The following is a 12040-nucleotide window of genomic DNA, read 5'->3' as shown; positions in this document are numbered from 1 at the left end:
ACTTTAGTCTCCTTAATGTAAATCTTCTAATTCTATTCCCTCCCCATAAGACACCATAATAAGATTTTTAAAAAATTGTGTTTACTTAGAAGCATTCAGAATGTCAACAAAACAGCTGCAATATTTTTTTGTGTGTGATTACAGAGTGGTATTCAGTTAACAGAACAGCAATTATTTTGTGTAAGCTGCATTAGAGACAACTGAAGATGAAAAAACTACCATCCCCATATATAACTAATTTGTGCTGTGCACCAACAAGGACCAGCTTTAAATTTCCATGCCCATTTACAACCCCCATACTGTACCAGGCACGGTTAGTGGCTATTGAAATCACCACCAGGACAGGTCTATCTATAGGCACATTCCGTAGTGTGTTAACTATACAAAAAGAGTAGACTACAGTTTAAAAGCCTTACATTTCAATTTTTTTTCTTTAAAAGGAGTGAGTTGTGTACAGGGCGCTTAAATGCTTTACAGACAAGAAAAAACACTGCACTAGAACCAATTTATCATCATCATCTTCTTTCCTCTTCTTCCTCTTCCTTCTTTTTCTTGCTCTTTTCAGCTTTGACAACTCCCTTTTTTGCCGCATCAGGCTTTCCTTTAGCTCGGTATGCAGCAATATACTTTTCATAGTTTTCCTTCCGCTCAGCAGCCTCCTTCTCATAAGGCTGAGTGTCACCTGCAGCAGTGTCATCCTCCATCTCTCCCAGCTCCTTTGTAACATCACCAATGGATACGCCGGGGTGCTGTCCTTTGGTTTGGGGGCAATACTCAGAACAAAGCAAGAAAAAGGCCGAAGGAGGCCTCTTGGGTGCACTGGGATCCTTGAGATTCTTTGTTGTTTCCCCTGGAGGAGGAATGTAAGTTTTCATTTCTCTTTCATAACGGGCCTTGTCCGCCTTTGCCATGGCTTCAGATTTTCCTTTTTCTTTAGCAGACGTGGTCTCTCCCTCTCTGAGCACTTCTTAGAAAACTGAGAAGTTGACTGAAGCATCTGGGTACTTCTTCTTGTGCTTCTCCCGGAAAGCTTGCACAAAGATACAAACTTGCAAAGATGCTTATGATGACAGTTCGCCTCTCGGCCTCTTAGGCTCTCCTCTGCCCATGTTTAATTATTTTCCCTCAGCGATCAGAGGTGCCCAGTGCCTGTCCAGCTCCCACTTGCACCAGCGCTCTCTGTGGTTCTCAATGCACTACTGCAATGGCCGAGAGCCGAGCCTCCTTACTCTCTCTGCTCCATAACATCCCATTATAGCATTTCACAGGTTATCTTTCTGTCTGTTGCTGAGCTCTCTGTTCCTTGTATTGCTGCTATATGTGCTTGTATTTTAAGTTTACTTAAATGGCATTTTGGAATAGATCTCATTGTATTCCTTACGTTTTTCACTATGTGCATTTTTGAAAGCTCCATCTATGCTTGTCATGTTACATTCAATCGCTTGCTGCTACTGCTGCATGAGACGCCATGAATGCTTCTCTTCATTTTACTGACCCACTTTTGGAGTGATGGACACGCAGACCGCCTCCAACTTCCTGCCACTGCAAGGAATTCTGATCTTAGGGAACTTTGTGAGGCTTTATCCACATGTCTAATTTTCACCAGTCTTAATGGAGGTACAATGATATTTCATTGTTGTTTTTATTTGTATTCTCTGATGATGGAGTTGGAACATCACTTCAATAACAATATTTTGAATTTCCTTTTTATATGAATCACCTCTTCATATTTTTGTCCATTTTTCTACTGCGATTGCCATCTTTTTCTTTGCAAATGTTCCTATATATTTTTATATATTAGTCCCTGATTAGTTTGGATAGTACAGGTTTCTTCCCCCAATCCGCTGCCTGTCAGCTTTATCCATAATATTCTTTCTTGACCAGGAAGATTTAATTTTTAAGTAAGCAAATTCATGATTTTTTTTTTTTTTTGCCTTGAAGTTTGTGCAGTTGGGGTTTTATTTAAGAAAGCCTTATGCACCTTTAGGTCACAAAGATATTCTACTAATTTTCATCTATTAACTTTATAATTTTATTTTCCACAAGCAGTTGCTGAATTTTATCACATTTAGGTACTCTACCAACTCTACCATATGGAATTCACCATTGTACATGGTCTTAGAGTCCCACTTTTCTATTCTAAATATAATGAGTTAATTTTCCCAGTGCCAGCTACCTTCTAAACAGTCTCTCCTTTTCTCACTGATTTATGGTGTCACCTTTATTAAATGTTGAATATGCATATTTGTCCCTGAGCTACACCTACTCCATTTCTATTTGTCTACTTTTGCTCTAAAATTGAAATGTATTTGTAATTATAGCTTTGGTAAATTCTCAATCTTTTTTCTTCTTTTTCAAAACTGACTTAGTTCTTTGGTGGGTGTTTATTCTTTCATAGAGATGATCAAGATGATTAAGTACCTAAATGATCAGGTGGGATTTTTTACTCTGATTACAGAGAATTTGTAGATTATTTTGTACAGAATACACATATTTATAAATGTGACCCTATTGAAGACCATGGAATATACCACTCCATTTCTGTGTCTCGTTTTCTTTGTCCCTTATAGAATTTAAGAATTTCCTCCAGAGTGAATTGTTAACTTCTCTAGATACTTTATGCTTTTTGTCGATATTGTGAAGGTTGCCTTACTTTTTATTATATTTTATAGTTGGTTACTGAGTTAGAAAGGAATGATTTTGACTTTTGTAAGCTGATCTTGTATCCAGCAACCTTGGTCAACTTCTTATTTCTAATAGTTTGTTGTTTTTTCTACCTAGGTGATCATATCTTCCACAAACAGTGAGTCTTTGTCTCTTTCTTTCTGATCTTTACACCTATTATTTCTTTTTTTTTCTCCCTTGACTCCCAGTGCAATGAGTCAAGACTTCCAGCACTATGGAAAACTGCAGTAGAAATAGTAAGCATACTTACAGATTTTATTTTCTCCATCTTAAAGGAAATGCATTTCATTTGATTCCTAGTACTCTTTTCTTTCTGGTTTGCTAAAAGATTTATTTTTCCATAAAGAGTTGCTGAACTTCATAAAATTCTTTTCTGGCATCAATTGAGACAATTGTATATTATTCTTTCCCTTTAGCCCATTAATAAGTTCAATTACATTGCTGATGTTTTCAAATGTTTACCTGTCGTTTTACATCTGGGATAAACCATCCTTGAGCTTGGTGAAATAGTTTTAAAAACTAGGGGTGTTTTCAGAGCCTCAGTTCCTACATCACTTTTTTGGTAAAGACTTTCCAATTGACCTCTTGTTGTTTCCCAACCTTCCGTCTGATGTGTTCCCAGAGACCTTTGTTATATAACTTCTATGGAACGTATAGTGGACTTGCTCATTGCTATTCCTCTCTTCACCATACCAATAGATGGGGAAATACCTCACGTCTCATTTTAAAAAATAGGTTTTTAAAGGTATGATTTGCCTACCATGAAAGTCACCTGTTATAAGTTTATAATTTAATGTTTTTGATAAATTTATAGAGTTTGTGCAACCATCAACAAAGACCAATTTGAGAACAGTTTCATCCTAAAACAGTCCTTTGTGGCAGTTTGCAGTTAGTTCCTCCTTTCACCTCCAGCCTCAGGCAATCCCCTTTTCTGGTGTGTTTGTCACTATAAATTTATCTTTTCTAGACATTTCATTTAAATGGGAACATATAATATGTTGTCTTTTGTGTTGGGCCTCTTTCACTGAGCATAATGATTTTGAGGTTTAACCATGTTGTAGGATGAATTGATGGTTTGCTATTCAGAAATAAAAAGAATTATTTCTGAATGTGATTCTATTGTATGGATATATCACAATTTGTTTATTCATTTGTAAGTTGTTAATGGATATTTGGAATGCTTCCAGTTTTTTTTCCAACTATTATGAATGATGCTGTTATGAACATTTATGTACAAGTCTTTGTGTGGACATATGTTTTCATTTCTCTTGCGTCAATTCTGAGCAGTAGAATTGCTGAGTCATTTGGTAAGTTTACGTTTAAAATTTTAAGAAACTTCCAAATTGATTTTCAAACTGTACCATTTCACATCTCCATCAGCGATGTATGAGGGTTCTAGTCTCTCTACATACTCACTAACATTTGTTATTGTTTGGGGTTTTTTTGATTATAGACATTCTAGTGGATGTGTAGGTGGTATTTAATTGGGATCTTAATTTCCATTTCCCTATTGAGTAAAAATGGTGAGCATCTTGTCATGTGATTATTAATCATTTGCACATCTTTCAAGAAGTATAATCAAATATTTTCCCCATTTAATTTTTTTTACATTTTATTTATTTATTTATTTATTTATTTATTTATTTATTTTAAAATTTTATTTTATTAAATTTATTGGGGTGACAATTGTTAGTAAAATTACATAGATTTCAGGTGTACAATTCTGTATTACATCATCTATAAATCCCATTGTGTGTTCATCACCCAGAGTCAGTTCTCCTTCCATCACCATATATTCGATCTCCCTTACCCTCATCTCCCACCCCCCACCCCCCACCCCCCTTACCCTCTGGCAACCACCAAACCATTGTCTGTGTCTATGAGTTTCTGTTTCTCATTTGTTTGTCTTGTTCTTTTGTTGCTTTTGGTTTATATACCACATATCAGTGAAATCACATTGTCCTTTCAATCTTAGTTGTGGAGGGCGCAGCTCAGCTCCAGGTCCAGTTGCCATTTTCTAGTTGCAGGGGGTGGAGCCCACCATCCCTTGCGGGAGTCGAGGAATCGAACTGGCAACCTTGTGGTTGAGAGCCCACTGGCCCATGTGGAAATCGAACCGGCAGCCTTCGGAGTTAGGAGAATGGAGCGCTAACCGCCTGAGCCACTGGGCTAGCCCTAAAGTCAGCATTTTTTAATGAATAAATCTGCTCAGTTTGTTGTATGACTTTGGTTGATTTCCTGAAAAAGCTGTTTTGGTAATATTGTCCAGTATTTTAGTTGCTTTCAGGGAGAGGATTTGGTAACTTCTTCCTTCTGTCATATCAGAGGTTCCTTCTTGCCTTAATTGTTTTTGTATCCCTAGAAAATATTTTGTTACATAAAGAGTTCTTAATACATAATTGACCTCTTATCTTGAAAGTGTGATTTGCCTTAAAGATAAATTTCAGGCATCCTTCTTATGTTGAGAGTTTGCCTTCAGAGAAAAAATAGCAGTTGAATCTCTCTTAACCAGCCTCTACTAAACCAATTCACTACATTAACTGACAAAATTGTATAATTTAATTAAATATTATGTAAACCAATGAACATTGAGTATGAAAAGAGAACTGTTTGCATGAAAACAAAATTACATGCTTTGAAAGGACTCAATAAGTGAAAGTTGCTAAAAAAATTACTGTTGAATTAGGTGTGGGTGAGACAACTGTAAATGATTGCAGAGAAACAGAAAAATATGGAGGGTTTTGCACTCAGATTACCTCATAAGTGTCCTTAAATTTTCACTTTGCTCTACAATTTTAGATGATGAGTTGTAGATGATGAGTTAAGAATGTGGCTTTTGAAGAAAGATGATGGAGAAATTATATCAATGTTTTAATATTTAAAGAAAACATCTTGGTTCTACATAAAGAGCTAGCAGCAAAAGCATGTTTATATTTTGTTACAATAAGCTAATGTGGCTGTTATGTATCATCTTTTTAAATGATTCTCTGCTTTAGTTAAGTTTTTGTTTAAGCAATCATTCTCAATCCCAGTCAGAAAAGTAGTTTTTCTACTGTTCCATTGCTCTGGGGGAGATATTAGGCTTGTTGCTGACCGCTTGCATGGGCTCCCGAGACTCTGCCATTGGCCTCTTGAGTTAGCGCAAGGCTCACTTTTCCTTCTTGTACTCCACAGTGGAGGGAAAGTACAGATTTGACTGGGGACCATGGGTAGTCTGCAGCCATTGTGCTGTGTCAGAGAATCTTCAGAGAGATGAGCAAAGAGCTTCAAGCTCTTTCACCTGTTTGGCAACTCTTGGTGGTTCCACGTTGATGAGGCTGCGAGGGGAGGTGAAGCTGCTCTGCGTCCCAGGCTGGGAAAGCCCAGGAGGGAGCACTTTATACCCTGTTTCCCCCAAAATAAGACCTTGCCGGACAATCAGCTCTATTGTACCTTTTGGAGCAAAAATTAACATAAAACCTGATATTATATTATATTATATTAACCCTGTCTTATAGTAAAATAAGACCAGGTCTTATATTCATTTTGGCTCCAAAAGATGCATTAAGGCTGATATTCTGGCTAGGTCTTATTTTCGGGGAAACACGGTACCTTAGGGAGAAATTGTATCATTTCCTTGACTCTGTCTTCCAGGGTCAAGTTTAGATGATGCTGATGATTGAAGACTAAAAGATGGACCAACCAAGGACCTACATCCAGGGCACCTGCTCTTTGAGTGACATGATGACATAGGGTCTAGCTCAACTCCCTAAGGCCATGTTTTTACACAGGAGATCAAAGCTGAAAACCTGTGGCAATGATGCTGCCCATTCACTCAGACGCTTTTCTCATCCTCTTTCCCTAAAGTACCTGCAGTGACCCGCAAGTGGCCGGTTAATGAAACATGTATTTGGATTCCATATCAAGTATTTCCCACTATCAAGGAGACAGATGTGAATATCCTGGCCCTCACTTTATGCATCAGAATTCATTCATCCCAAATCCCACTTTATCAGCTAATCTGAAAACACATTCCTACTGAAAAGTTAGGGAAGATGGTCCTGACATCTTTGTTTTTGAGTAGAGATCTTTTGAAGACAGAAAGAGGTAACGTGAACGTGGGGTTTTAGGCACTGGTGTTAATGGATGAGGGAGAACATTTTAGGCTGGCAAGATTTTTAGTGCTACTCCAATCATATTACAGAGGAAGCTGCTCAGATTGTTTAGACTCTAGACCAGGGGTGTCCAAACTTTTTTCAGTGTTTTTCACCAAGGGCCATATGCGGTAAAATACACAAACAACCAGGCCACTCACTAGAAGGTGAAGTATGTATTGCCTCACCTGGTTTATTTAAGTAAACTAAATATATTTTTGGAATTTGCTGTAGGCCAATAAAAAGTGGATCGCTGGCTGCAGTTGGCCTGCAGGCTGCAGTTTGGACACCCTTGCTCTAGACTGAGGCAGAGCTAGTGGCAGTGGCTACCCTAAAAGGAATTAGGCTCAGAAGAAAGCATGTAAGATTGTAATAATTTTGAAAATATGGTTATCTTGATAATGGGTTCACAGATCACAGGAAACTTAATGTTTTGTCAAAAGAATTGTGCTCATGAAATCTACATGTGCACATCCATGAAAAAAACAAGCATGGCAAAGGCAGGATTTTAGAATTCCTTGCATTATGTAACTCTTATCTGTAACCAAAATAAGCTTGGTGCTTTTTATTTGCTTGTTGAGTCTTAATGTAGGTCTTGATTTTCAGACTTTTGTCCACGGTGAGTGAACCAATGAAGCTTTGAATGAAAAAGTGACCTTAGGAAGACAGTGTGGCCACTCTCCCTCCAGAGGCACTTGACTCAGGAGAAAAATTGTAATAAGGGTGCTGAGATCCTGGAAGGCTCATGGCTTTTTGGAAGGGTGGAAGTTCGGCATGAAACTTGTTAGAGCGCTGTGGACTAGGAGGCTATGAGTTTTCTGCTGAGCATCAGAGCAGGCCTTTCTGCATCTTGGAAGAGGAAGAGAAATAAACTTGACTCTCCTCCTACTCTATTTCACCTCCAGCTCTCTCAATCCTTCCTTTGCAGGAGTTTTGCACCCTCCTTAATGAGGAAGTTGAGAAAAAAGCTAGTAGAAGAAAAGGAGGTGAGTGGGATTCCTTGGAATGAGTAACCGTCCCTCCCTCTCTGTAAATGAAAGCGCTCCCTCAAAGAAGACAATGCCGTCTTCTCCTCTTGTCCCACCTTGGCTGAAAACAGTACCGCATGGCTTCATCTATGTTTCCTTTCTGGCTTGTTGTTGATAGAAGAAGGTATTTCTAGTCTCTCTCTCTCTGTCTCGCTCTCGCTCTCTCTCACTCTTTCTTGCTCTCTCTTTCTCTGTCCCCCTCTTGCTTTTTCTGTCTCCAGCTTCTAGCTCTCATGTGGTCCTGCTGAGAGAACATAATACTGCCTTATTTGTGACTCTGTAGTCATTTCCATGGCAACCAACCCATGGCCCAGGTATCAGCCTGTGGCTTCCCTGTAGGACTGTGCAAGAGAAAAGGCCTTTATTAAAGCTGAGTGTCAGCAGGTTTCCTCCTGCAGCTCTTGCCCAGAGAGGAACTTCTGCAGGAGTCAAAGGAGGGACACATGAATCAAATCAGGGTTCCCAGATTTCTCAAAATTTTCCCAGCCCACTGTACACACATGTGCGCGCGCACACACACACACACACACACACACACACACACCACTTCTATTTCTGGACCTTCAGCCACAGAGCATTTTTCCCTTTGAAGGGAATCAGCTTCGATACTGTAGCCTGGAACAAAAGCTTGTGTTTGAAATAAGAGGTGGGCTCAGCAGTTTAAGCCTCCTGTGTATAGGATGGGGGTGGGGGAGAGAGTGGGGACAACAGCAAGAACAGGGGTGGATAAAAGCTTATGCGGGTGACGATGTGGGAATAAGGAAGAAATTTAAAGCCCCTAAGTCAATGATGAATAAGAGACATAGGGGAAAAAGAGGGTTTTAACTGGGCAGTTCTTAAAATAGAAGCTCATAAACTGTTCATTATGGTATAATGTGACTTATACACAATAAAATGATACGAAATGGCAAGGGAGCCTGCTATCTGTCCATACTATCTCTCCTTTCTTTTTTTCTATTCTTTTCCTGTGGATTCTGCTTTTTGTTCTATTTCACTTTTGTCTGGGTTAAGAGAGTACTATTTGGGGAAGATGCTAGAAAAATCTCAGTCAAATTCCTAAGGCCCCTCTTACAACCTGAGTCCTCCCTTCCACCAGAGCTCTTGATCCAGATAAAAGAGATGACAAGAGAAGGGGTCTCTTGCCCATCATTCTTGAGAAATGTCTGCTCGTTGAAAATGAATGGAACTTGCTGCAGTCTGAAGTCAAGAGGGTATTCGGGGTTTGTACTATGACCAGGATGAGTTAATCTTTATTAAGCAGATGTATAGAGGACCAGCTCCTCTCCATAACATCTCCACAGCCATCCGCTCCCCATTTCTTTTATTGATCTGCCTGTCTAAATGAGTACTTCTAAACTCAGTGGGAGTTTTCCAATTAGATAAAAGGCAATTCATGTCGCCTGCTGCCTCCACGCTGCACTAACAGTCCCAAACCAAGAGAGCATATTCAAGACTTCTTGGCAGAACAACCTGCTTTAATCAAGGCAGACCCCTCCTGAGTACCCTTGTCTGCAGGACATTTCTCTTAATATGCAGAGGCTTTCTTTATTGGAGGTGGAGAAAAATGGGCTGCCTCTCTGAGTGGGGTTTCAAGGTGAGCTGTGTAGTTAATGGAGAAGATGCATCGCCCACTTTCTGGGCTGATGTTTTAGCAAAAGCTGTTTGGCAATTATTTTGGGTCAAGCAATGACTTGAAGATTTCCAGGTCTCTGAGACGCCTGCTGGGAGCTCTGGCCTCAGATCTTCACAGCCTCCTGGGGGGAGGGGTCTTCCTGTCCCCGATGAGTCAGAGTTTGGGTAGCAAAGTGTTCTGTGGGTTCTACTCACTGTTAGGAGGCTGAGGAGAGGATGGAGAGGGTGGTACCACAGAGGTGAGCCCTTCTGTCCCAGGATGTGCATCACTGTCCATTGACCCATACAGGTGGACCAAAGCCTGGACATCAGAAGGGGCCTCCCACCGCCCTCTGTAGCTGGTTCAACCCATTGCCTGAAGTTCAAGGTCCTTTTTGCAAGGCAGCCTCATTTCTCCTGCCTCTTAACCTTCTCTAATCTGGCCTGGCTCATCTTCCACATAGCCAGGTGACCACATTTTGTGACTTTGATCATAGTTTTTTCCTTACCTTAAAAAGCTGCCCTCAGCCGAGAAAGGGAAGCCTTTCTCGGCTACCATCTTTCTCTTTCCTCCAGATTCCTTTCATATTGTCGGCATCATCTGGCTTATTGCTTAGTCACTAGTTAGAGTGAGTCTCCTTTATTGAGTGCTCACCATGGGCCAGGCTGGGTGGTTTATATGCAATTGACAAAGTCAGACCTCACAGTGTCACTCTGAGGGAGGTGCTTTTCCCACCCATATTTTACAGATGAGGAAACTGAGGCGAAGCACCTTGCTCAAGGGTACATATAAATTTGGATCTACATCTGTGGGATTTCAAAATTCTTAGGTTTTAGCAGGTACTGTCAAGGATGAATAATAACAATGGTAATGAAAACAAGTTACTTGCTTTTGAAGCCACTTGGCACAATCACGTTTGCATGATATTAAGGCTTAGCAACAATGCTCTTTGACTCTGAGACTTTCCCAGGTAAGATGTCTTGGGCCCCCAGCCCTTCATCTCTAAAACACCACAACTTTTATTGGAGACCAGTAAAGCTTTTCTGTAGCTAATGTGGATGCAGATCTCTGTGATGGCCTGGGGGCCCCATTCGGATTCGGGGGACCATTGAAGGTCTAGTCGGACTATGATTGGCAAAGAATTTGTTCCCTATAAGTGTTGTAGCTTCTAAAGGGGAAGCTTGGATCATTTGACTTTCTTATAGCTTCCTCTTTCTCAAAGAACTTGGGCTACATTGCTCTGGGTTGGGGTCAAGGGACATTTACAAATATTGTCCTCAAAAATGATCAGCTCTGCGGATCTTACACCAGTGTTTCAGGAAAGAGCCCCGATCCCTGAATTCAGGTCTCGCCTCCCTCTAGACAAGTCTCCTCTCCTATTTATATTTCTCCCAAAGACAGGAAACATCTTTGTGCTTTCTCTTTTTACAAGCGTCTCCATTCTGGAGTTCTGAAGTTCACACGCCCATCCCCAGAATTGCCCTTTACTGTTCTTCCTGGGAAGATAGATAGGTTTTATGCACATAAAGGTTTTGGCAGCTACATAGTGCAGGTAGGTCAGACCTATCAAGTCTGGTGACATGATCAGGTGCCTTCCTCCATATCCTCACCTCAAGTGTGTTATCTCAGCTGGCTTAGCAGTTTGAAGGTGGGGAAGGTAGCGTGGGTTTTCAGTAGCCACTGCTGTCCTGAGCACTGGGCTCCACACCGAGATGTCTAATAACCACGCTCCACATGGGTGCATTGTGAACCCAGAGCAAAGCTGAAGACTAAGATACGCAATGTGGTGGGAGGTCATTGATGGTGAAAGAGTGACTTTGCCAACCAGCCTCCGACCCTTCCCTCCATTCCTGCTCCTGGCTTGGCATTTGTGTAATCTGACCCACAGAGGGTGGGCTGTCCCAGTACTTCTTCTTCCTCCCATTTCTTCCCCATCTCCCACTCACAGGAAAACCTCAGAGGAGAGGCACAGCTTGGTTTACCCTTTCCGGTGTGGCTTGGGCAGACAAAGCTAGGTCCTTCTCTGATCCATGATAATCACACTGTCAGTGTGAGGAGAGCTGGAGCGGTGATGAAGGAGACACCTTTTGAATACTGAATTTCTGGGTCTTGACTTTCCAGCGGTGGCATCTTCTCTTCTATCGGGCATCGTCACAGCATCATTTCAGCTGCACCTCGGGAGTCAGAGCCAGAGAATGATGGAGCTGTGTTGTTTGATGCCTTAGGTGCCTGCTCCTTGGAATCTCCATGAGGCCACTGCAGAAGGCTCTGGAAAGAGGCACTTGACCTTTCTTTGTATCAGAAGAGAGAAGAGCCAGGGACTAGCATTGGAATTACTGCTCGTTCTAGCTGAAGGGGTTCACCTTTGCTCCTGGGAAGAAAGGGAAGCGTTTGAAGATTCAAGAAAGCTTCTGTTCATTATCAGACCCCAGCAGGACTTTATGATAATTTTTATAACTTCTTCATTCACAACTCTGGGTGCTTTGAAGGTTAATAACTTGTGTTTATCAAAACTTCCCTTCAAGGAACTCAGAGATCTTTGTAGACATTATCTAACTCAGCAGCACCACAGGACAAGGAAA

General features: G+C 40.9%; 1 pseudogene; it reads right to left on the bottom strand.

The window, feature by feature from the left end:
- Positions 1–433: 433 nt before the first annotated feature.
- LOC109445390 (high mobility group protein B1 pseudogene) lies at positions 434–1109 on the bottom strand (annotated as a pseudogene).
- Between the last annotated feature and the right edge of the window lie 10931 nt (positions 1110–12040).

Source organism: Rhinolophus sinicus, chromosome 5 (genome assembly GCF_057876585.1).
Source record: "Rhinolophus sinicus isolate RSI-liver-muscle chromosome 5, RSI-T2T, whole genome shotgun sequence".
In the NCBI taxonomy this organism is placed as follows: Eukaryota; Metazoa; Chordata; class Mammalia; order Chiroptera; family Rhinolophidae; genus Rhinolophus; species Rhinolophus sinicus.
Note: the sequence above shows the minus strand (reverse complement) of the source record. Positions and strands in the feature narration are given on the sequence as shown.